Source organism: Excalfactoria chinensis, chromosome 2, assembly GCF_039878825.1.
Source record: "Excalfactoria chinensis isolate bCotChi1 chromosome 2, bCotChi1.hap2, whole genome shotgun sequence".
Classification (NCBI taxonomy): domain Eukaryota; kingdom Metazoa; phylum Chordata; class Aves; order Galliformes; family Phasianidae; genus Excalfactoria; species Excalfactoria chinensis.
The window spans coordinates 63,622,734-63,650,632 of NC_092826.1; positions in this window are offsets into that span (position 1 = coordinate 63,622,734).

Genomic DNA, 27,899 nt, shown 5'->3' on the forward strand with positions numbered 1-27,899 from the left:
TTACAATTATTTTATTCATAGCCTACTGTGCAGGTGCATAGTATTTAAATACATATTTGTATGTTTGTGTGTATAGAGCAGTGCCAATTAAAAAAGTGAATCCTTACTTTGAAGTTCAGGTAATGATGTCAGTCAATATGATTGTATAGGAAATTGGTAATCACAGCCCGAACTTCTGATTAACCAGCTGAGGCGAGTGTCAGGTCAGCAGGAACACAGGTGAAAGTAATTCAGCTGCTCTCTAGGAAGGGGTGGAGCCTGACTCCACCTCTCCTAGACTTCATTTAAGGACTGGCCACCACAATGGCAGTATTTCTTTTGGAGATTGCTTCTTTGTGGAGTTTGGTTGACCAGTCTCAGCATTTTCCATCTAGATTGAAGGCATCATCATTGATGAGTTTCTCCTATAGATAACCTTTGGCTATCTATTACACCACCATTCTTGTATTATTTCCTACTCTATGATGATATAGAGTATTGTTTAATTTCATCTTGATAAATAGGTTGATAACAAGGTATTTTACAGATGATCCTTTGTAGTGACAAATATATCTCATGAGGTCTTTAGCTCACTAGAAATTGTTTCAGACTTCTGAAGTACTGCAAGTTGTGTGAAAGTATCCAGTTGTAGGAAATGTTTTAATTAAATTGATGAGGAGGACAGAGAAAAAAACAAAATAGTGGCTTACAGAAACTTGCAGATATTTGCAGGAAGTACATAAAGACAGTTTATAAAGTAACATCTTCAGGATTAAATGTAATAAACTCTGAAAACCTAGAGGGAAAGCTGAGAGAAGAGTGAATAATGTGACAGAATAGGTACACGCTTATCTTCCAGTTGTTCTAATAGTTTCTGAATCAGACAATAACTTTAAAACGTGATCTTTCCCCTTATCCTCTTGCATCCCAACAAGCTCTTAATGACTGCTAACTCTCAAAGAAGGTAGCAGGAAAATACAGTCTCCTGAACAGTCCTTGCAATCTTCAGAAAGCTCAGAATAAAAATAGTCAACAAGATTATCTTGGCCTTTGCAAATTACTCTAGAATATATCTCAGCAAATGCTTTTAGCTTTACAGCACGTACTCAGTTTCTGTTGGTGCACCAGGATGCCTCAATTCACAAAATATCTAAGACCTCTGTAAAATCAGTAGAAGCAGAGTCAGATAGGATAACTCATGGCAACATAATAGGACACCACACTGAATTTAAACACAAATTCATATAATGTGTTAGAAAAGTGTATTCCTCTTCATTCTCAGGGCAGAAAATTGGAAATATATGAAGTAAAAGGTTCCTAAAATATCTCTCATTGTTTATGTTTCTGAGTCTACTGCTGCTTACATGGTGGTGCAGTTGCTTTCTTACACAAGCATACTAAGGCTCAGTTAGATCCACTGATTCATAAAAGAATATATATAGAGAGAGATACTATTCATTTTATTTAAATAAACTTTTTATTAGTAAATGACTCTGAGTCTTAAAGAAATGAAGTCTATGAAAGTCATAAATTGCCCCTAAAAATAAAAGGTCAACATAAATTTCCAAAAGAAGAACTTAGTTATCTTATTTGAATTTGTATTTCTTTCTTGGAAATTTCCAGTATAAGAGGTATTCTCCTCTCGTGAAAATACAGCTCCTGTTTGTGTAATTTCGTTAATCTATTAGAGTTTCTCAGTCTTCATGCAGAATTCATTTGTGATTACTGTGGATTTCACATGATTACACTGACCTACACGACAGTGTCATACTGGTATCGGGCAGGTGAAGTCTGGGACAGTATATTGTTCTTTTGCATCTGAATTGCAGACCCTCCACTTTTTGCTAGATCTTCAGGAAGGGAAAAATATATTTGTAGAGATCCAGCTCAATTCATATAGATGCCATTAGGATTGTCTTCATTGTTTCGCTGGAAATATCTTAGTACTTTATTAGAATATTATTTTGTCACTGCTGGAATCATCTGATAATCTTTTTTCTCAAGTTCTGAATGTAAACAAGCAACGTGTGTGTCAGAGACAGAGAGACCTACAGTGGAACAGTATAGTTCACATTTCCCAAATGTGAAATAAATCTCAAAGTAAACTAAATTGTGATATCTTAAATAATAATAATAATAATAAAAATCCTAAAAAAATACAGCATTCATCAAAGAGCAGAGGTGTACTGTGTATTAAAGTCTCTAGTCCAAACACTCACAGAAAATACAAAAAGAAAATATGCAACAAAACTTTAGCCATTTAATCCAATGTTATCAGCCATTAATTACTAATAAAAAGATTCTTCATATTCAACAGCGATTTTGGCATTCATAAAAGGATAGCATAAATGCTCTCAGTATGCAACATTGTGTTACACTGGGTAGTTTCTAGTGGTAACACAGTGACCATATGTCTACAGTCATGACTGCAGAGCATCTCAGTAAAATTTGGTGATGATTTTTTTATTTTTTGGTCTTTTCTTTGATACAATGCCAAACACATCACCTGTTAATCTAGACTGGGAATATTCAACCTCATTTGAATTAAATACAAATATAAAAGAATGTATAGGTGACAAAAGACTAAAGTATTTTCCCAGGGGAACTGAGTATTCCAAGGTCTCTTTACTGTCCCACTGACTACCCTTTCTCCTGGTTTTTTGTTAGATAAAACTAAAGTGTTTATCTGTTTGGAGCTGTTTCCTGGATGCTCTGGTGATCCTCAAAAACTAACAGCTTTTAACTTCATTCTGGGAATAAATATTGAAGACATATATTCTATAATGCCTTAGCACTTAAAAGTGGCACTTTGAAATAAATGTAATAGTTAATATTGCAGCTGAAAGAACAATGGCAAATAAAATTTCTAAATTCTGGATTTATTTTTTGAATATTCAGAGAACATTCACGCTTGCTCTCAATAACTTTTTCACTGATGCATTTTATCTGTACACAAACATATGAGGTAAAATTAGGATTTCAAGAAGAATTTTTAAATTTCCTTCTTCAGAAAGTCTAAAACATGACTTACCTTGCAGTTCAGTAGTCTTCATCTAATTCTTACACTCGTGATAATCCCATAGCACATTTTGAAAATTACTTTAGATGCTCTACTCACATAATCAATATATTAAAGGAAATAAAAAATTACCCATGAGTATTTTGTAGGTGGAAGAAGGAAATGAGTTAGTCAAGTAAATGCTTTCTTGTTAATTATCCTTTAGGAATTCACTTAAAAGTATTTCTCAGACAATGAAGGTTCTGTGACACCTTTGCCTGAACTTAAGGGAGAGGAATTCAGAATACTGTTACAGTCCTTCTGTATTCATATCAGTTCTTAGCTCATAAAATTATTCTGTTCTTAACTTTCAGTGAAAATTAAAAGTAATACATCAGCTGAAATTTTGGAGCTGATAAAAGTAGGTATGCATGTATGAGTAAATAATGAAAATAACTACTAGTGATGGGCAAACCTCAAAAGATTCAAAAGAATGGTTTAGGAGAGTATTGAAAATCTACTACATTGTCTGCAGCTTTATATTTTTTTTCTTAACATTTTCTCATTTCTTAAAACAAATCCCACATGTACTTCAAAGGCAAAGATACTCTGTTAGTCTTTGGAACATTAGTAGAGTATCACATATCAAAGAAAAAACTGATGATTTACATTTTAAAAAGCCTCAAAGCCATATTTTCATTCCACAATATTATTTTGTTCCAGGTATTACAAGTAATGGGTTTTAGCAGATCCTAATGAAAATAGATACAATGAATATAAATTAGTGCTTGGCTTTAGAGGTCATAGTGATCGCCTCTAATAAGGGCTTATTCAAAATCTGTTTACGGGACTGTCAAGCTCTTCAGGAATGTTGCGATGTGATATATTGAATGAAATTTTCATATACTGTATATATAAGGAATTAATTTTTAAAACGCTTAAGTGTTTTTTCAGTTAAATGCCGTTTTAAAATACATTATTATTTTACTGTATCTCAGATCTATTACTGTAAAATGAGGAACAGTTCCTATAAAGTGTTTTTTATTACATTAAGTGTAGTAAACATCTGTGCTCATATTCCTGTGTATGTGGTTAAGGACAGCTTATGGCTATAGTTTCAACGTTTAGATTTGCATTCTGAGTCCAGATTACTATAATTCTGCAGTATGTGAGGAGTTACACTCATTAGGAAAATAACACAACCTACTCTCTTCCTATGTTAAGGTAAGAATAATCTTAAATAAACATTTCTAGACACATATTTAAACATTTTAAAAGGGGTATTATTCATGTTCCCTGACCTAGCTCCTGTGAATTTCAGATAGAATCATAGTCATAGAATTACTCAGGTTGGAAAAGACCTCAAAGGTCATCAAGTCCAACCGCAGCCTAACCATAGTACCCTAACTCTAACAACCCTCTGCTAAGTCATATCTCTGAGCACCACATCCAAACAGCTATTAAACACACCCAGGGATGGTGACTCAGCCACCTCCCTGGGGAGCCTATTCCAGTGTTTAACTACTCTTTCCATAAACAAGTGTTACCTAACGTCCAACCTTAACTTACCTTGGCACAACTTGAGGCTATTTCCCCTCGTCCTGTCACCAGTGAGAAGATACCTGCCCCACTCTCACTGTAAGCACCTTTCAGATACTGGAAGAGAACAATAAGGTCTCCCCTCAGCCTCCTTTCCCCCAGACTAAACATCTTCCTCAGCCTTTCCTCATAGGGATGATTTTCCAAGCCCTTCACAAGCCTCGTTGCCCTTCTTTGGACCTGCTCCAGTACCTCAATTTCTTTTTTTGTACTGAGATGCCCAAAACTGAACACAATACTCGGGGTGAGGCCTCACCAATGCTGAGTACAGGGGCAGGGTGACTTCCCTAGTCCTGCTCACAACTCCATTCCTGATACAAGCCAGGATGCCATTGGCCCCCTTGGCCACCTGGGCACACTGCTGGCTCATATTCAGCTGACTGTCCATCAGCACACCAAGGTTCCTTTCCATCATGCAGCTTTCCAGCCACACCTCCCTAAGCCTGTAGGGTTGCCTGGGGTTGCTGTGACCAAAATGCAGGACCCAACACTTGGTCCTATTGAAACTCATGCTGTTAACCTTGGTCCATTCTATCCAGTATATCCAGGTCCCTCTGTAGTGCCCTTCATCCCTCAGGCAGATAAACACTCCCTCACAACTTGGTGTCATCTGCAAACTTATCGAGGGTGAACTCAATCCCCACATTGATGAGTTAGGTTACAGCAAACATGGAAATTTAAGTCAATTTCCAACTGAATTGCCAGCAGACCAGTTTTCCAAGAAACACCAGCCTCTCATGAACCAAAGGTATATATTTTTTTGCCTTCTAACATCTGATCAAGGGAAAATACTGATACATACATTCTTTCAAGGAGTAATGGGAAATTTTAGGTAACAGTATATCTATGCTTCAAAGGATGCCAAGGAATTAAGGTGTTATAATCGGTATTTTGCAATGCTTCCATTTTTTCATTTCTTTTTTAATTCTTACATAGTTGTTAATATACTTATTACCATTTCATAGGGGAGGGTTCACTTTCTAGACAAAGGGTGCTGACATTGAGTCTTTCTACCGAATTTCAATATGCTTTGGTTGCATTGCCTATCTTTAGTGTCATTAATTCCCCATTTCCATAATTTCTTCACTGAGATATAACATCATTATGAATTTACATGTTACAACTGTCCAAATTCTAAAACTCTCTCTCTTAATATTTCAAGTTCAATCGTCTATTTCTCCAAGGTATAAGGAAGTAAGTATAAAATTAATGTAAATCTGATACAGAAAAATGAGAATTTGCTGTTTTTCTAATAGAAAAACAGATGTAGAATAGAATGAATTATACAAAATACTTTCTACCTATGTTTGATCTCATTTCTAATAGATTCGTGGTGAATATGTGCACATTTTCCTTTGTATTTTTAGGTTAATTTTTCAGCAGTGGAATTTTATTTGTAGACATATTCTCACAGAAATCAAACTTTTAAAATTATGTATGTAAAACTTCATTCAGATCAGTCACAAGTAAATAAGTATGCTTAACAAAAGGTATTCCTAAGGATATGTAAATTTTATGTTTAAATATCAAGTATCTGGTGGAATGGTGATATATTAAACTGCAAGAACTGAATCAGTTGTCCTGGACAGGCTTGCTTTTTGCAACCCAGGCCTAGCACGGGGCCCCCAGCGCAAGAAAGATCTAGAGCTCTTGGAGCAGATTCAGAAGGGAGGCACAAAAGCATTCAGAGCACTGGAGCACCTCTCCTACAAAGAGAAGTTGAGGGTGCTAAGCTTGTTCTGTCTGGAAATGAGAAGTCTCCAGGGAGACCACACTGCAGCCTTCTATGCTTGAAGGGAGCTTATAACAGGGGCAAGTGGGAATCAACTTTTATCCCGTCTGATATTGATAGAACAAGAAACAATGGCTTTAAAATAGAAATTAAAATAAATAAATAAAGAGATTTAGTTTAGATGCTTGGGAGAAATTTTTTACTCAGAAGATGGTGACTACTAGAATATGTTGCCTAGGTAACTTGGGGATGCCTTATCCCTGGAGGAGCTCGAGACCAGGTTGAAAGAAGCCCTGGGCAGCCTGATCTGATGGGCAGCAACACTGTTTATTTGGTACCACTGAATACACTCTATGATATATAAGATATATATAAATAAATGGTTCTATAAATAAATAAATAAATATTACTTAGCTATTTGAAATGCAAGCAACAGCCTACCAAGTCTATAGCACCTTTCCATTGCAATTCAAGTAAAATGCAGGTGAGATGCAACTCTTAAATTGGAATGCAGACAAATGGCTTTTCTGAGTGTCAGCTGTGTCAGTTACTGTTTCCTCTTGATCCCTATCTGGGCCTATTCCTCCTGAAGGCTTCTGTTAGTCTGGTGGAGAGGCTATGAGAACACAATCTTTTTCACCAAAGCAGCATTTTCTGCTGTTATTATTTTTTTTTTTTTTTCACCTTTATTTGACTGCATCACTAGAGTTGGCACCAGAAGCCATTCTCAAAGTGCAAAATAATGTTATTCTGTAATTCTTTCATAGATGTTAGGGCTTATATTTTCTGTTATGCTGAAATAGGAATTTATGTATTTTCTCTGTAAAAAACTTTTTTTCTTCACATGGGGAAAAACAAGTGTTGACCTTGGAAGGTTATCAGTACATGAATGCTATTCTCTGGTGTTTCTTACACTCAGTAGTCACAGAAGCACCTGGCAAACGGTGTAGCTGATATTATAATATGCAGCCTTTATAAGCCAATGAAGTACACACTTCAGTTGGAATCAACATAGCTTTTCAGAAAAAATGAATCTACCACAGGGGTATAAAAACTTTGAAATGACATGCTCAGTGATAGAAGAATACAATTATTTTTTCTTCTTTTCTTTTTCTTCCCTTCCCCCCAATCCCCCCAATCCCCCCCCCCCCCCAATTCCCCCCCCCCAAGCCTAGGAATAGGCTTTCATTCTCCAAATCAAACAGCAAAGTGGAATTGTTGCAATGTATTGAGTTACTACATCATTAACACAAAAGACACAGTGAATATTGCACAATGAGGATAAATATCTGCAGAAATATTAAAAAATGAGGGAAAATACAGGTTCAGCAATGTGGTAAGAATTTTCACTGACAAATTCTAATTCTCTGTAACTGCATTCCATGCAGTTAAATTATTGGAAACCTTTTCTTAGTATGGCAGTCACACAAATCTTTAATGACAGTGACAGCAATTTCAGTGATTATCTCTAGGAGCTCAGGTTCCACTAAATTGTGTTTTATAATGTGTTATCATTTCACGTGTAAGGTCAGGGCTAAAGATCTAAGCAGATGTTTTTCTTTCACCTTCCACTGAATTGCCCAGGTTGAGTAGTTTCATTATAAACTACATCAGACATGCAATAAAACATCGCTGACCAAATATATTGCTGAATCAAAGGTTTGTAACTAGAATTAAAATGCCAGATGAATAGCAATATAACTTTAATTTTTAACAGAAAAATCACCTCTATTCTTGTAAAGGTGTTGTCACATGATGATTTCTATTCTTGTGTTTTGTAGTGCTAGAAAAAATGAGACAACACAGACCTCCAGGAAAGTAGTAAAAAATACAAAAAAATATATAAGTGCTTGGCAAAAAGGATATTTACACAAGTTTTCTGCATTTTCTGGAATAGAGCTATACAAACTACTGAATGTTTAATACATAGTCTAGAATATTGTCTAGAATAGACTGTCTTAATCACAGTCAGAAAGTGGGCCAAGTACTTATCTCTTTGTTTCTTGAAACTAAAACAAAAAGGTGTTGTTACTGCCATTAATAATTTCAGATTCTTAATCCATAAAGTGCTAATATTCTATTGCCAAGGACTGATGATCAAAAGTAGGTCATAATTAATAGGCAAGGAATTCATTATTTATCAGCTAAGATAGATATGATGGAGCATTACCTAATAAACAACAATAGACAGATAATAAGAAAATAAAGTCAATATGCTGTCAAATAGAAAAAAAAATGTAATGAAACTAACAATAAAAAATATGAGGTTTTTATTATTGTTATTATTATTACTATTTTTAATCTGTATAAGTACATAAGCAGCTGCAGTTTAAATGAGTTACTCTTTATGGCCAGAGTTCTGGGAGACAGAGTTGCAATAATCTCATCTGGACAGTAAAATCCATATATGGTCAGTATACTGCCTCTGTGACCATTTCGATGCAAGTTATTGCAGGTATTCATTTTAAGATATATATTCTTTTTGATAACTACAATAAGACTTGCAGGACATTACTCATGATTCATAGCATCCTGCACACATGAGCTGATTTGACGGAGTCCAGGATACTGTTGGCCTTCTAGGCTGCAAGAGCACACTACTGACTCAAGCACAGCTGTTCATCCACCAGGACTCCCAAGTCTTTTTCTGCAGGGTGGCTCTCAGTGAGTTCTGCCACCAGTCTGCACATGTCTGGGACTGACTCAACTCAAGCATGATACTTTGCATTTTACATTGTTGAACGTCATTAAGTTAATGTGGGCCCAGTTTTTTTAGCTTGTTCAGTTCCCTTTGGATGGTACCACTTCCTTCTGTTGTATCAACCGTACCACTCAGCTTGATGTCGTTAGCAAACCTGCTGAGGATACACTCCATCCAGCTTTTTAGATCATTGAAAAAGATCTTGAAGAGCACCAGTCCCCTGCAGACCCATGAAGTACATTACTCATCACTGGCCTCTAACTTGACACAGAACTGTTGACCACAACCCTTTAGCTGTGACCATCTAGTCAATTCCTTATCCACTGAATAGTTCACCCTTCAAATCCATTTCTCTCAAAGTTAGAGATATGAACGTAGGACTGTATCAAAGGTCAGGCAGAATTCTAGATAGATGACATCAGTAGCTCTTTGACCACTGAGGCTCATTCCACCACAGATTGGTCAGGCATGATCTACATTTGTTGAAGCTGTGCTGGCTGTCTTGAAAGAAAGAAGGAGGGAGAGGGAAGGGAATGGAGGGAGGAAAGGAGGGATGACTATAGATAGGAAGGAAGTGGGGAGGGGAAGAGAAAAAAAGAAAACCCACAGGGTCTGAACTTGTTTTTGTTCAATTTCTGACTCTCTGGTTCATATCTTGATCCAACCTCTAATAAAATATAACTTGAGGTTCCTATTTACTGCTACAGGCTATACTTAATGAAACCTTTAAATTTTGTCGCTATTTAGGAATTCTAAGTGCCTCAATTTCTAAGAAAATAATTTGAAAATTCATTAAGGAAAATGGATTGCATTCAGGAAAAACACCACACTGGTTGAATATCTGACTTCTGTTTATTTTTTATAGCTTTTCTTATTAAAATTAAAATCAAGATCAATTATGTTAATACTTGTAAATTTTTAAGATACAAACAGAGTGATGTGTCACTAGTTTTTATAGATCTTTTGCATTTTTTTATTCTGTAGTTAATATATACAAGCATTTTTACACTGTATGGATGCCTCAGAATTTTGCAGAGTAAATGATCATAACATGTTTGTAACTTTCAATGCCAGCATTTGCCACAGGGCAATGCCCAATATCATAGTATTTGGTAATCTTAACAATTTCCTTTCTTTTGAAATCTCCACATGATATTTAGAAAACAAAGACTATTAAACACACATACATATTCCAATTAATTATCTATTCTCAATTGTATATTTGCAAATTCATATTCTGCTTAAGTTCTGTGGTATTCTTCCTGTTTAATGATTCCCACAGCTAAATTGCTCATCAGAAATAGTATTAGCTTTATGCTGATTTCTTCTCAACACCTCTTCTGAGAACTAAAAACTTTCTCCCCTTGATCAGGACCATTCCATCTTCATATGAGAGGTGAAAAATATGTGCGAATTAAAAGTGACTGGGAAAAGAGTCTCTGGTTTATATTCCTGTTGTCTTTCTTGAGAGGAAGCGCTAATACATCAAGAAAAATAGTGAATGACATGCTGCGCACTTTACCCACTAAATCCACATTGGACTTGTTCAGAGTTCATAGGAAAATTAGGGATAGATCTGGTTTCAGTATTGTAATTCTCTCACTAGGTTTGTCCTGAAAATTCACCACACCCATCCTACAAAGGCCCTGATGCTTTTAAGATAGAAAGAACAGTCATCTGCAGTTTTTCCTTGACATCTTATCAAATTTATGAGTATCTGAGTTGCAACCAATCCCATTAAAAAACAGAGAATCTTCAAGTTTTATTAAAGACTTAAAGTTTAATGGATGCATATTAAGTTTTCTTGCAAAATTTCATGAGAGGAAACTGACATCTGATTTGTGAGTTCACAGGTCCAGTGGGGCCAGTCATAAAAGTAGAAACTTTCCTCACTGGAATTTGTACAAGAAAAACACCCACATAGGAATTTCTTCTTTGTTACTTCCTTCTCTTTCTCTCTTTCTTCCTCTCTTTCTTGGAGATCTTGCACCATGCTCGTGATTTATTCTGTCATCTATACTGATTATGCATTATCAGCAGAAGCAAAGAGGTAATGTTAGAGAAGACAAATGTCAGCAAAGGAAGAAACATGGTGTATCATGGTTGATATGCATTTTTTCTATAGATGTTATCAAGAAGGCAATGCAAATCAAAGGAAGAAGTAGACTTTAATTCACTGTACAGGGAATAGCAATAGCATTTGCAGTATTATTTACAATTCCTTTTTCTTTGAGGTTTACAGCTTATGTTTTATATACCTCAACTTCTGCACTATGTGTAATGCTTGGCACTCCCCTTTCCTAAAACATACTTTGAATTCTGTTTTCTAAAGATCAATGTAGCAGCTAAATTGTATTTATATTTATGTATTATGTCTAGTGAATTTTTTAAACTCCATTTGCTAGAAGAGTGATTTTTATTATTTTTTTTAATCTATCTCTATGTACAGTAATGCAAAGATAATAATATTTTTAAAAAAAAAAAATATTACCTTTAGGGAAGAATCCTTAAAATATCACATACAAGAATACAGCTTACTGGAAGAGCATTGTATATTCACTACTCAGTCTTCTATTTCTGAAATCTGATTTTTCATGCTCAGTTCCAAAATCAAGGATGATCAAGTAAGTACTTAAGATCAAGAAAATCTGAGAGCTTTGTTATCTGTGAAAAAATAAAGTAGTTTACCAAAGTAAGAACATTTACAACATGAAATAGTGTAGCAACTTCATATTATAGAGGTAGAATCTAGCTAGATGCGAGCTGCTGAGAATAATTGGTTAAGAAGCTTAGAAAGTTGGAACGTTATTTTTCTATGCAAGTTTATGCCTCAGTTAGGGGACTAATCTCTATAGTGCATAAGAAAAAGAGTGTTATCAGGAGCAACATTCTAACTGGTCTGTTACTGTGCTTATTGATCTTCTACAGAGTGAGTACAGGCAGTTAGATGGCTGACAGAGATACCAGTCTTAAGATACTGAATACTTCCTTGAGTACCTTAGCTGAATGTCCCTGAGGAATTAAACACCTTTACACTTACAATGGCTATACCAGTTGCAGAAACGGACTAGTCTACTACATTAAATGTGAATTGGTTACTTTTAAAGTCACAAGGTAAATTCACTTCTGAATATATTTTTGAGTAGCAGACAAAAAATATGTAAATGTAAAATGACAAAACCTTAGTCTATTTCTAGAAGACTCTTGGCACATCTTTATCTTTTTCAGTGTTTCTTGTGCTACCTAAGAAATAAGTCACAGTAGCAGATTTAGGAGCTATCCTCAAGAACAGGTGGTTCCCTTGAATGGGTTGGATGGTGATGATCTGTTCTGTGGCTTGTATGTTTGCATAGACACATGTATACATCTATTTATTATATACATATATACGAACATATAGTATGCATGTTTGCTGTATCATCTCTGTATGTTCATTAAAGAGGAATGATAAAGATTCTTTAGAGATAGATGTAAATGATAATCTGATTGATAATGTTGAAAAAAACTCCTTTTTATTCTTCACTGAAAAACTGCCAACATCATTACACAGGACTGCTTTTTCTGCAAAACAGACAGGTTGATAAGGTACTATGAAACTTTAAAAGTCTGGTACTACCAAACAAAACAAAACAAAACAAAACAAAACAAAACAAAACAAAACAAAAAAGTCTTCAAAAATGTGTTTTATTCTCTGCCAGCTATCCTTTTGAAATTTCTTTTCTGGACTTGAGTATTATGTCACCTTCATTTTCTTGATTAAATTGGCTCATATCAATCAAAAAAGTTCTGTCTGTAGACTATGATATTAATCACAAGAAGTAATGGTGGCAGATCAGTCCCATATTATACTGTGTAAGATATTAAACATCTTCAAATTATCCTGACATTAATGATAATAAAACATGTTAAATCTAGGAAGATTTTTTCAAGGCTTTACTTCAGTTTTGAGTAGTATATTTCTTATGCTGATTTTGATTTAGGAGCTAAGCTTAATTTAATTTGTGTAATATCAGAAAAAAATTGCAATCTAGAATCAATGTACCATTCAAATATATATCTATTTATATTTGCAGTATTAAGGGAACAAAAATGCCATAAATCAGGCCCTGGTGGATAAGTTCACAGAGCTTTCCATTAAAGTCAGTTTTAATGACACTGTTAACTTCAGTAGAACAGAGAAAAAAACACTAAAAGGAGTCCTTATGTGAAGTGTGCTAGAACAGCACTCTTTCCTGAGTAAAATTTTCTAAAATCTTTTGAAACAAGTCAATTATTTCATTTTTTCTTCTCACAGCTACCTTTATCTGCATATGAGATGTAAAATAAGAGAATAAATCTTAAAATACGCTGTTATAGTTTAAGTTAGTTGATATTGATTGTGAGGAGTAAAATTGATATTTTACATGTTGTAAAACTTATTCATATCCCATGAAAATACTGCATTAAAAGTATAATAAATTGCAATACTTTAATCACTTAGAAAATGATTTGAGTCTTTCTGTTCAATTTATAGTATCATTTCAGTAGCACCTGCTTCATAAAATGTGCATATTACTGATACTACTCTGATGGCTTTTATAGGAACTTTATTAGAATAATTTATGCAATTGCTCTTTTAAATGATAATTCTTTTTTTTTTTTTCTCTCTCTCTTTCCCAGAGAGAGCTTCACTTTTTTTTATTCTTTAAAATTCTTTTATGTTATCTTATCTTGTTTCTCCTCATATTCACTATTGTCAGTTGTAGAAATAACTAAGTATCTGCTCTTTACGTAACATAAAATTTTATTTAAAAAAATATTTTTAAATGTTTGCACAACTTGTCTGAATTATAAATTATAAAAATACACGTGTAAAAATATGAGTTTGTGAAATTGTGCTTCTATTTCAGCTTTATGGTACTGCATCTTTTATCTTTAATTAAGTTTTTATTGAATTTTCCACTGAAGTGTAGCAAACAAACTATAAGCTGTGAATTATACATGAACTGAAACATTCTGCATTACTAGAAAGAAAAAAAAGACTTCATACTTATTCAATATGCATTTTTTTCCCTAATCATTATAGATAGTTAGAATCCTACAATAAGAAGATTGCCTGTTCCACTATGTGAATTTATAATCTTGGTTTTTCATCTATGTTTATAGTCACTAAAGGTTGGAAGAGACCACTCAGAATGTAAAGTCCAATCATCAACTCATGCCTATGATCACTCTAAATCACATCCCTCAGTGATACATACACCCTTTTTATGAATACCTCCAGGGACAATGACTCCACCACCTCCCTGGACAGCCCATTGCAGTGCCTCACCACTCTTTCGGAGATGAAATTATTCCTAATATCCAAACTGAACCTCCTCTGGTGCAACTTAAGGACATTACTTCCTGTCTTATCATTGTTATCTGGGAATAATCTGACCCTCCACCTTGATGCAGTGTCTTTTCAGGTATTTTTAAAGATTTTTTTAAATAATGTCTGCCCTGAGCCTGCTTTTCTTCAAATTAAATAATCCCAGTTCCCTCATCTGTTCCTCATAAGACTTGGCCTCTGGACTTTTCTCCAGTTTTCCCTTCTCTGGACATGCTCCAGGGAGGGCCTCAATGTCTTTCTTGTAGGGAGGAGCCCAGAAATGAGCACAGTACTCGAGGTGCAGCCTCACCATTGTCCAGTACAGAGTCATGATCTCCACCCTACTACTGCTGGCTGCACTATTTCTGATACAGGATGCTGTTGGCCCTCTTGGCCACCTGGGCACACTCCTGGCTCATGTTCAGACAACTGTGAACTAAGACTCCAAGATTCTTTTGTGCAGCCTGCTAGCTACTCTTTCATGTGATAAACGTAGAAGTATGTCCAAATTAAATCATGTTCTTCTAGAACAACTTCAGCAACATGGGTAGTATAAAAGCATCTAAGAAAGGATAAAATCCATGGGCTGATTATCAGACCTGGAAGATCTGAAGAACATTAAAGGGTTCAAATCTAACATATTTCTATGATATTTCTTTGCTCTTAAGAAAAGCAATAAAAAGTCTGTCTTCTGTCAAAATAGTATCTGTTTGAAATTATTTAAATTGCATGCAAAGCAACTCTCTAGATTAACAGAATTAATAAAGTTAACAAATACAATCTACTTGAATAGTAGTGACATTTAATTGTCCATTTGTATATTTCTTGGAGGCTGATTAGAAGAAAAAGGGAAAGAATGCATTCAGGACACTGTCTGCACTACAATTCTCACAGGAGTTTTTCTTCAGAAATGCATCTAAAAACTCTGAAGTGCACGGCATGCACAAAAAAAAAGGCTTTCCTTTTTCATGATTGTGTCCTATTAATACCCTCCCATATTCACAAGAGAGAAATAAATAAATAGAAGAAAGGAGGAAATATTTCTCATCCTACTAGTAAGGCTTGATTAGTTCTGCATACACAACAGACAGTAAACTTGTATTTTTCAGTACCAATGCAAGAACTAATAGGAGGAACTTTTCCACATTTTGCTGTTAAGAAACAACTGCTGGTTCCAGGGGAAAAAAAAAAAACAAAACCAACAAAACCATTTAAGGGTAAATTAACACTCTGGTTTTCTCTCATTATTATGAAAAGGAGATTAGAATTTATTGAAAGTCATGATATGATTGCACTCCAACCAAGGTGTTAAAATATTGTGGATTTAAGAAATTGGGGTTTTGTTTGTTTGTTTGTTTGTTTGTTGTTTTTCTTTTCTTTTTTTTTTTTTTTTTTAAATGTGCCCCATTAATGATCAATTGCTACTATTACATGTGATGAAGTTATACAAAGATGTCAGAGGGATTTTGGCCTGTTTAATTCTTTTTGCTGAAACTACTTATATTTTTCATTAAAACTAGATTAATGCTTTAGGAGTTGAAATGCTCTTTTTTTCTGGACATATAGCTTTGTCTTTGCAATTAATAACATAAAAGGACAGAAGAAAACAAATCAGGATGCCAAGGTTTTTTGCTAGAATAACTGAAAGTTTCGATTAAAAACAAGGTGTGTGCAAAATACACTTCTGGTATTTATATAGTGATGGAAGAGACAAGGTAAAATGGTTTCAAACTAGTAAAGAAAGATTTAGATTGGATATAAGGAAGAAATTTTTGTAATAAGAGTGATGAAGCATTGGAACAGTTTGTCCAGAGACGTGGTAGAAACTCTCCCTGGAGACATTCAAGGTAAGGCTGGATGGGGCTCTGAGCACCCTGGTCTGTTTTAGGTGCCCCTGTTCATTGCAGGGAAGTTGGACTACATAGACTTTAAGTGTCCCTTCTAACTCAAATGATTCTATAATTTTATGAAATAAGATAGCCTGGTAACTGTGTTAATATTTTAAACATATCTGATAAGATATCTAGTATTAAAACCGGGAAAAATATCCTTTTTGTATATAGTGTGAGCAGAGACATTTCCTCTAGGACACTTGATCTACTTGCAAGTATGAAAATATTCACCTGCATAAAGAGTTATGAAAATTAGGCCAATGTGTATAAACTACAGTACATTACAGTGATGTCGTATCCTATGAGTAACATGTTAATTTGGCAGTACTGTAGATACATTTTACTGAAAAATCCATAGCAACGTAATACAGATACTTGAAAGCCTTCCTCAAGATAAATATACATGTAAGTAAAATTCAATTATCTGTATGTTTTTAGACAAATAGTTATTTTTCATGATAGAAAAAATCTTTTCTGAAAGTACAGAGACTGCTAACATGTTAACAAAACAAAACAAAATAAAATAAACAACAACAACATAAAACAAGCCAATGAGGAAACAAACAAACCAACATCAAAATAAGGAAATAAATCCATGTGCTACCTGCTTACAAACTGTAGCCAAAACAGTTCTCACAATTTTAGACAGAGATATAAAAAAATTCAGGATTAGACCTTTAGTTCTTCAAAATGTCAATAGCTAATATTTACAAAAATGTCTAAGGATGTTCTGTCCCTGAAATGAGAGTCTTTAAAAGAGACAGTAACCAAATAACAGGCTTTAATACAGTGAAAGTTTTACCTCAGAAATAATGGTTCAATAACAACTATGAAAAATTTTACGAGTTAAAAACCATCGAGTAAGGGAAAATCAGAAAATGAAAGCTGATGATACTTGTACAGAAAATGGGAGTTATTCCTACAAGAAAAAGACTGTCCAAAATAGGAAAAATAAAATAAGTCTTCCCTAAAATTGTTTAAATCATCACTTATGCTGCAGGATCTGTCAAAAAATGCTAAATAGCAACAGTATGCCACAGCTGACATTTTTAAAGGTGAGCACATAGACCATTACACTACAGATAAGTATGTATCAGACCCTTACTACTGTTACTGTAGATTGAAGTGTCAGTTTTGACAGCAGTGTTGACGATGGTTGAGTGATGACAATCAATGATGAGGAGCTGCAGCAGGTCTGCAACTATGGCCTAATTCTCTACCATGAGCTCATGTTTCAACTAGCTCAGGTGTCTCAGACTTACAGTATGATGACTAGCAAAAAACGATTTTTAAATTTCTGTCTTTTTTCTTCAAACAATATCAAATCTGAATACTGTTTACAGTATCAATAAAGGTAACAAAGTAAATGAGTAAATAACAATTTTCAGTTTTTTGTTTGTTTTTGTGGGGTTTTTTGTTGTTTTTTTTTTTTTTTTTTTTTTTTTTTTCCCTTCTGCAGTTTTTTTCATTAAATTCTAATCATCTATGGTAAATCTTAGGGTTTGGTTAACACATGCATTTATTTTATTTATTTATTTATTTATTTTTTTCAAGCAGGAATCACCTGTGAATCAGTGAAGACCCTGATTGATGAAAACTAAGGAACCAATATCAGTAGCATCTTTTCTGTATATTCAATTACATTTGTAAATGAACAAAAATAAAAATAAATATCTGTAAGAACCAACTCATTAGACTTTCAATTTTATCTTAAATTAATTTAAATTAAATTTATCTTAAATTAAGGGAAATCTAGAATGCAATTTTTTATCTTCACAAATTACTTTTAACTTCAATAATAATTTTGGTAAGCAAATAATCTTATTGGATATCGCCATGTAACTTGTGAAGCAGATGTACGTGAATGTGCATTAAACTGCGTGATCACATCTGTGCCCTCACACTGAAAATGCATAAACTTAAAAGCCATGTGTAATTCTTGTACATGGGCACAAAAAGTCATGTGGATCAGACTGCAAAATGGGAGAGTGGTTTTAAATTGATGTGGTATAAGGCAGGTATATTTCTTTCCTTCATGCTTCTAGATGTCTTCAGATTTTTATGCTTCTTTACATTCTTTTCTGTGTATTGATCCAGAACAAAGCATGATAGAAGTTTTGTGCTTGACCAACAGTCACAGTATAAATCAACAGAATCCCATTGCATTAGTTCTAAGCTGATTTACAGGGCTCGTGATTAGCCTCTTCCTCAAAGGAGAGTATTTTTAGAGCACTGTAAAATTTCCCATGAAGGCCACACAGTAGAAGGAATCACTTAGAACTTACCATAAACTAAGGATTTCTTCTATTTCTAATACCAGGTAACTGTATTAAGGAATTTGTTATATCTGTTTCAGCACCTTGATGTCTACTACATGCAGATTATCTTCATAAAGACCTGATATCTCTAATCAGAGAAAATAAAGAAATAATATTTCAAAACAGATAAGAACATAGCTATATTTAGTTATGAAGCTGTAGTAAATCTCTGTGGAACAGAATCAGAATGATTTTATTTTTTAGTCAACTACTATGATTTGTGAAGAATAAATGAATTTGTAAATAGAAAAATAAGTGTTTTTCTTTTCTTATAACAAGTCCTAATTTCTATATGCAAAATTTTCCATTTCTTCTTCTTCTTTCTTTTTTTTCTTCTGTATATAAATATATATATATATCCCAAGATGCCTTTCTGATTATTGTCTTTTTCAATCAGCTATAAACTAAAGTATAACATCATTATGGTTGTTTTATAAGCAGCTACTGTAGATTAATCTTGCCAAGTAATTTCTGTAGTATTTTTAATGTTTAATCTTGTTCCTTACTTCAGTGTTATCCCTCTGGGGAGTTGAGAGCATTATACTTACAGTGTCATCTAAAGTTTCTAGAAATGTGACCACAATTTATTATGTGCTTCAAAAACCTGAAAGCAAGATGCCGCAACCATGGAAAAGATACAAAATAAAATATAAAGTAAATAAAATAAAATAAAATAAAATAAATAAAAAATTAAAAATCTAGCACCTTCACTAGTGAGAGATCAAAAATTTAGGATAAAGAGATGATGTTTTACTACTCAAGTTCCATATATATATATACACTGTTCGTTTCTTCTTGGGTTGCCCATCGCAGTGGCACATCCAACACAGGTGCAACAGCCTGCTGCAGGCTTCTCCTCCACATAAGGCTAGGCCACTGCATCTCAGGAGTAGCCCAGAAGGTGGTAAGTGTTGAGAACTTCCCCTTATCTTTCTTGTTCCTGGCATTCCCGTGTAGGGTGAGATGCCTCCAGTTGTCCTTGGACTTCACAACAATCTCTGAGACAAAAGGAGCTTTTGCACAGTGTATCATTAGTGACAGGACGAGGGGAAATGGCCTCAAGTTGCACCAGGGCAAGTTCAGATTGGATATTAGGAAGAACTTCTTTACAGAAAGGGTGGTTAGGCTCCCCAGGGAGGTGGTTGAATCGCCATCCCTGGATGTGTTTAAGAGCCGTTTGGATGTGGTACTCAGGGATATGATTTAGCAGAGGTTTTTTTTGTTTGTTTGTTTGTTTTTTTAGAGATGGGGTACTGGTTAGGCTGCGGTTGGACTTGATGATCTTCAAGGTCTTTTCCAACCTGGGTAATTCTATGATTCTATGATTCTATGATCATATCTCACCTATATTTTGTATTACCATATATGAACTATGCAAAATCAGGGAGGCAGACTTCTGAAAAAGGAGGGAGGTGAATGTTCTGTGATGTTTTTAATGTTAAAATCTGCCACATTTTTATATACAGCTCTAAATATTAATTTAACTTCATGAAAAGAGAAAACATCTTTGCTGTACTGTGCTTAGTGATTATTCTTCCAAATTTCATCTGAGAAAAAAATCACATAATAAGAAAAAAAGAGGTGATCAGACTTAAAATTAATTCAAGAAGAAAGCATTTGTTCATTAATAATAGCTGTTTATTCCAAATAGAATGCCATATCTCCAGCAAGACACTAGGGTAATTATTTTTATGAAAGCAAACCACAAAATATATTCTTGTTTAATGTTTTCTGGCTATTGCCCAGCTTGTGACTGCATACATTATCTAAGTATGTCAGTCTGTTTACCATGTTAAAAAGAAAAAGCATGTATATTAATCACACTGTATTTGATACACATGTAGACTGAGCCACTTCCTCACAGCCCAGCACTCAGATGTATTTAAGAGGTATTTACCTCACTAATGGGTAGAAGTAAACTTATATGACTTTTGTAGGCTTCTTTACTGCTCTTCAAAAGATGTATCAACACAATTATTCCATACAACCTGATTAACAGTGTAATTTATCTCTACATTTTGCTGAGAACAATATCTGAGAATATTTCATAGAATCATAGAACTATAGAATGACTTGGGTTGGAGGGGACTTGAAAGACCATTTAGTTCCAACCCCCCTTCTGTGGGCAGGGATGCTACCCACTAAATCCGGGTGCCATACTTGGGCCCTCTCCAACCTGGCCTTGAACGCTTCCAAAGATGGGACATCTGCAACTTCTACAGGCAGCATGTTCCAGTATCACATTACCCTCTGACCCTCTGAGTAAAAAAATTCTTCCTAACATCTAATGTAAACCTCTCCTTCTTTTTTTTTTTTTTATTTTTTTTTTATTTTTTTATTTTTTATTTTTTAAGTTTAAAACCATTCCCTATTGTCCTGTTATTTTCAGATTACATAAAAAGTCAGTCCCCCTTGTGCTTGTAAGCTCTCTTATGTACTGGAAGGCTTCAACAAGGTCTGCCTAGAGCCCTCTCCATTCTCCAAGGTAAACAAACTCAACTCCCTCAGTCTACCCTCATAGGAGAGGTGCTCCAGCCATCAAATTACTTTTCTGGCCTCTGGACTCTCTCTAAAAGCTCAACATTTTTCCTGTGTTGCCAGTGAGTGCTTTCCCTAAAAATTACCCGAGTCTTAATCAGACCTGCACACTTCCACAAAAATCTAGAGCTCTGTGGTTCAGCCACAGGAACCCAGTGGTCCAGTTTTCTCTAGCTGTATAGAACTTACGTATGTGTCTTTGTTGATTCTGTTCAGTCACTATTATCCAGTGGTTGATTTACTGTAACTCAATTTTCTATATATGTACATACATTGTATAAGCATATTTATAACTGTTTATTGTTTCTGTATCTCTGCATTTGCACTTCTGGGGATTAGGAAGAAAGGTGTAAACAATGTACACAATAATGCATTGGATACATTCTGAACTAATAAATTACCTTTCTGTTTTCCATAGGCTGATATTTCTTAGAATGTTTGAACACATAATAAGATATCCAGATAAATAAACAGCTGTGCGTCACAGCAGACTGTATGTATTTATTTTCTAATTTGTTTTTTTATTTAATAACTAGTTCATTACAAAATCTTCTAATAGAACTTAAATATAAATGTGGTAAAAATGATCTCTATATCTAGTGTTCCTTTTCAAATACCAATCACTAATTCTCAAACAGTTTTTGTTTAATTAAATTGCTTTTAGATAGATCTGGGGTTGTTTGTTTCAGCCCAAGCATGCTTTTCATTTTTTATTCTAAATCATGTTATTGAATTCAAACAATTGAATTAAAACATTTGACATCATTTGATTTAAATGTTGTTGAACTGTAAATGAATCTAATAGCTTCTCTCAGCCTGAATGTTGTTTTCAAGAATGAAATGAAAATGAAGCTATTTATATATAAATTATTTTTAAATTGACTTGAATTTCAGTATTACTCATCTTAGCTCTGAGTGGGGAGCATAGAAAGAATTGACATAATAGAGCTTAAGAGCTGAACTGACTGTTTTCCAGTCTTTACTTTGTCTGATATTTCTATTTGTAAGCTCAGGTTCTCAATAGGTTATGACTGCCAAACTAGAGATATTTGGGCTGAAATATTCTGTGCTGTTTGCCTGTCATGAAATGATTTGTGTGCAAATTTCATACTATTATTCAAATAGTTCTGAGAATGGAATCTGGAAGAAATATATTTCTTTGGCTATGGTAAAAAGACAATTCATAAAAACTTTTGCTAAAAAAATATTGTCCTTCTCTTTGAAGGAGAGACAGAAAATTTGGCTGCTTAGTAGAGACCTGAATTTTATTGCTCCTGTCAAAATATTAAATTTTATGTGCCTGCTAATGTTTTATCACATGAAAAAATAAGCCTTCTGTGCTGAGCATCTTCTAGTTTTACAGGGCTCCTCTACTTATCTGTTTTGAACAAGAATTTTATCTTAGTCTGCGAAGATTCAGATGCATGAATGATCCAAGATCCTTTATTTCAGGTTCTAACATCTCCTGTATACATTTCCAAGTTCCTACTTGCAACTTTACACCCCCCATACCATGTCAACAGAAGACTTAACAAATCTCCTTCACGTCTCCTTCACTTGACTTCAGCTCTTGTCTCCTTTAGACAGTCTTTGTTTTTAGTGTACTCCTCCACAACCTCTCAAACTTGTTTTTCAGCCTCTATTTTGAATGTTGTCTTGAACCCCAACATGGAAATATACCACTATAAGCAGAGAAAGCTGGGCAGGATTTCTCAGTAAGTTTCTATTTAGATTTGATGTTGGCATCTTTGGAGATACTTAAAGAAACTAAGGGGGAAAAATGCAGCTGATCTCATGCTAGTCTTGGATATCCTGAAATAAAAATACTTTGCCACAGAAAATTAACTAAGTCAGTACTATGTGATTAGGATGAACATAATGGTGGGTATGACTTGCAGAATCTATAACCACAAAGTAGTTATAAAGCACATTTATTTACTCAGCGCTCTGCACATACACTGGGTGCAGGCAGGATAGTCCCTTCTAGCCTGCACAGCACAAAGTGACAGTTTAAGTATACTTATAGAGACAAGTTATACATATGCAAGAAGAGGAGGGGATATTACAATTGATTCCAAGAAAATAGGTGTAGATTAATCTGATATTACAATTAGAATAGGGTGGGATAATACAATTGATTTCAATAAATTAGATGTAATAAGAGGGAACATTACAATTGATTCCATGATGTTATTATCATATTCTCCTGCCTTAGCCATTAAGCCCAGTTACTGACTTATCATGATATGCAGGTTTCATTCCTCCCTGTAGTCACAGCCTTAGCCAACAAGCAAGCACTTGGGTGCCTGGAGTGGCAGGAGAGAGATAAGGCTGTATTCCTTGGCTTTCCCCTCCCTTCTACAGGCTATTGCTAGGAAGGGTGAGTCAACTCCCCCTTGATATCCTTCCCTGTAACACCTATCATTGCCTTTGTTCACTCTACACCCCCTTACCTAGTTCATAATTAAGTGAATGCCATTCTGAAACAATTGTAAAGAAATATGCTTCACATCAGACAGACACAAAAATTTAGACGGAAAAAGACTGGGAAGCTCATAGTGAATTTAGATTTGATAGAGTGAGTGAGACCAGAAACAATGGATACCCAAATGGAACTGAAAACTACTCTGTGCAACTGATTGTTCATGTTTTGCTCCTGAGGTGTTGTCCTGAGAATACTAGCATAGGTCAAAGTCAGGATCCTGACATAGGTCCTTAGACAGAAGCACAAATGTTGATATTGTGCACTACAGTGGCTGGAACTATAGTCTTGACAGAAAGCCAGAAATTATAACAAGATTTTTAGTCAATTGTAATTAACTTTACTGGCAGAAAATATGTTCACGGACTTCAGCTTCCTCAAACCTTAAGTAGAAGTTCTTATGCTACAGTTATTTTTTCAAAGCTATCTGCATTGTGCCTAACATAAGTAATTTTAATGCACATTAGTCCTTTCTGAGTTCCCTACTAGCGCTGACACCTTTTGCTGAACACTATTATAAGATGTGAATAGGCTTTTGTTTTTGCTCCAAAATGACAGTAGCTTCACTCATGGAAATATCTATTAATACATTAAGTTTCTAAGATAAATTAATAATATAGTGGATGAACAAAGGCATATGAAAGGGAGAGAATTTTCTTGGGTATGTTACCTTAACATAAGTTCATGAGGAATTCAAAAGAGGACATATGTTTCCTGGTCAGCAACTAGTTGAGACTGTAAAATTCATGCCAAAGCTCAGAAATGAACAACATGTATCCAGGTATACAGATACACATACAAATAAATTTACCTCTGTGGATTGGAAAATAGCACACAATGGAAATGTTGGTCTAGAACAGCCACTCTAGACAACATATTTTGTCATTGCAAATTCTGTGACAGTTTTAAGCATCGGTCTTTTGCAATAATTAAATTTTACGCTATTTCTCTGCCTGCAGAGATCTGTTTTATCTATATCTCATGATCCAGTTTGTTAGAATAACAAGGAGGACCTTTAACTGTGGTGAATCCCTACAGTGTCATTATTTTTATCTGCAATAGTCCTGACAGACCAAGGATGTCTGTTGCTCAGCCTTAGTGATCATCTGGTAAGGTAAGGTGGACATACTTTGGGATATTATTGATTAAGGAGAGGTCAACAAATTCCTGGAGTCAGAAGCAATACCTTGAGGCTATGGCTTGAGCAAACAGAGTAAATCTGATTTTAAAACAATTATGACCATTTCAAAAATTCTATGATTGTACAACTGCTTGGCTGCTGGCCAGGGTCAACATACCGCATGAGTTAATACTGTGTAAATATAAACTTCTGCATTGTGTTCGGTAGCTAATTTGATAAAAATGAGATCAACATTTTGTGCCCGCTTCTGCCTCAAATCATATCTATCTGTTCAGCTGTTATACTGGTCAAATATAGCTTTGTTAATTATAGAATATTACAGAATCAGAATCACAGAATCACAAGGTTGGAAAGGACCTATAAGATCATCTAGTTCAACAGTCTTCCCTCCACCGTACCTACAGAAAACCCCTAAACCATATCTCCTAGATCCCTATGCAGATGCTTCTTGAACACTGTCAGTGATGGCGACTCCACCACTTCCCTGGGCAGGCTATTCCAGTGCCTGACCACTCTCTGAGAAAAAAAGTTCCTACGTATGTCCAGACTAAACTGGATACAACTTGTGTCCATTTCCTCGGGTCCTGTCTGTTGCCTGGCCGAAGACGTCAAGCTCCTCCTCATCACAACCTCCCCTCAGGAAGTTGTAAAGTGCAATGAGGTCTCCCCTGAGCCTCCTCAGTTTTGTTGTCCTTCTCTGGTCATGTTCCAGGGCCTCAATGTCTTTCTTGTAGTGAGGAGCCCAAAACTGAACACAATACTTGAGATGTGGCCTCACCAGAGCTGAGTACAGAGGGATGATCACCTCTCTGCTCCTGCTAGCCAAACTATTTCTTATACAGGCCAGGATGCCGTTGGCCTTCTTGGCCACCTGGGCACATTGTCAGTTCATGTTCAGCCGAGAACTGACCAACACCCCCAGGTCCCTTTCCTCTTCACAGTCATCCAGCCACTCTGCCCCAAGCTTATGGCACTGCATGGGGTTATTGTGGCCAAAGTGCAGGACTCGGCACTTGCCCTTGTTGAACCACATCCCATTAACCTCAGCCCAGCAATTCAGCCTATCCAGATCCCTTTGGAGGGCCTCCCTACCCTCAGGCAGATCAACACCACCTCCCAACTTGGTGTCATCTGCAAACTTAGCTTGCACTCAATTCCCTCATCCAGGTCATCAATGGAGATGTTAAACAAGATGGGCCCTAGAACCGACCCCTGGGGGACACCACTTGTAAACGGGTCTCCAGCAGGACTTAACTCCATTAACCACTACCCTCTGGGCACGACCCTCCAGCCAGTTCCTTACCCAAAGAAGGGTATACCTGTCTAGGCCATGGACAGCCAGTTTCTTCAGGAGGATACTGTGAGAAACTGTGTCAAAGGCTTTGCTGAAGTCTAGGTAGACTACATCAACTACCTTACCCTCATCTACCAGTCCAGTCACCCAGTCGTGGAAGGAGATGAGATTGGTTAAGCATGACCTGCCTTTCATGAATCCATGTTGACTAGGCCTGATCCCCTGGATGCCACACACATGCTGTGTGAACTCACCCAAGATGATTTGCTCCATAACTTTATCCGGTACTGAGTTCAGGCTGACAGGCCTGTAGTTACCTGGATCCTCTTTACTACCCTTCTTGTAGATGGGAATCACATCAGCAATTCTCCAATCCTCTGGGACCTCTCCAGTTAACCAGGAGCGGTGGTAGATGGTAGAGAGCGGTTCACCAATCACCCCCGCCAGCTCCCTCAGCACTCAAGGGTGGAGCCCATCTGGTCCCATGGACTTGTGACAGTCCAGGTGGAGGAGGATCTCTTTTAACTGTCTCCACCTGAATCACTAGGGGTGTATTCTGCATTCCATCCCAGACTTTCAGATCAGGGCATGAAGTGCCCTGAGGACAACTGTTGGGCTCAATAAAGGCAGATGTAAAGAAGGCATTGAGGACCTCAGCCTTCCCTTTATCCTTAGTGGTCACATTCCCCACTGCATCAAGTAAGGAGTGGACACTTTCCTTGGTTCTTCTCTTACCGTTGATATATTTGTAAAAAGATTTCTTATTCTCTTTTACTGTCATGGCCAATCTAAATTCAAATCTATTCATAAACACAGATATTGCTACTGTTCATGAATTGTAAACAAATGATTATTACTTTTCAGAATATTTTCATTCCTTGGAATTATTTAGCAACTATGTCATGTGAATATATTTCAACCTACACATTACCCAGAAACTGTTTGCTTCTAGTACTCCACATTTATAATTTAAAGACCTAGCTATTTATGTTAGATGCATATATCAGAAATAAAATTCTCCTTCATAATTTGAGAGAAGTAGGCTTCACAATCAGGCTCCTCTTCAGCTTTAAAAGTGACTCTAACTTTAGGTACGGCCTAACAAACAACACTTCAAAGAAAAGACTGGCATATTGGATTTTGAATAAGGATGAAGAATGATCTACTTTGCAAATGGAGTTTCTCACAGATGTGGCAAAATAAATATTAGAAATTAGCTCTCAGTTGGAGTCCCTCATAACTACAAAAATATACTCTTTTTGTTTGTTTGTTTGTTTGTTTTTATTAAGACAATAAGATTAAAATAAATGTATGTGTTTAATTTTAACACTATATTGGACTTGTCAGGCTGTGAATTTAAATTTGAAATAAAAGCTAAAATTATATTCAGATGTAGCCAACTGATGTTTGTAGATATTTAATTTTTCTTGAGGAAAAGTGAAAAAAACACAATTTTATTTACTTAAGCAACTCATAAAATTTGCTTCTTATTTTTCAAAATGTAAGTTTTGTACAATCAAGAGTACAGAAACTATTTTTTAGTTCTTGACTATAGATTCATTTTGAAGTAGAAAACTTATGGTTTTCCACCTTGAGTTTAGCTACATGAATAGCTTTGAGTAGTGCACAGAAAATGAACAACTGATAGTTTTCCAAAGCCAAAATCAAGGTATATGAAAACAAAAAACAAACAAACTAACTAACTAAATATTCTTATTTAAGAAAAGGAAAGATACAAAAAATTTGCTATCATATGCTTTGGCTGCTTTGCCTGTTATTTAAACTTCTGGATGCAGTTGTAGACGAGCTCTGAAAATAGTGCAAGTGCCTAAAACTGCTGTGTTGAGGAGCCGCATTCTTATCTGTCTGACCCCA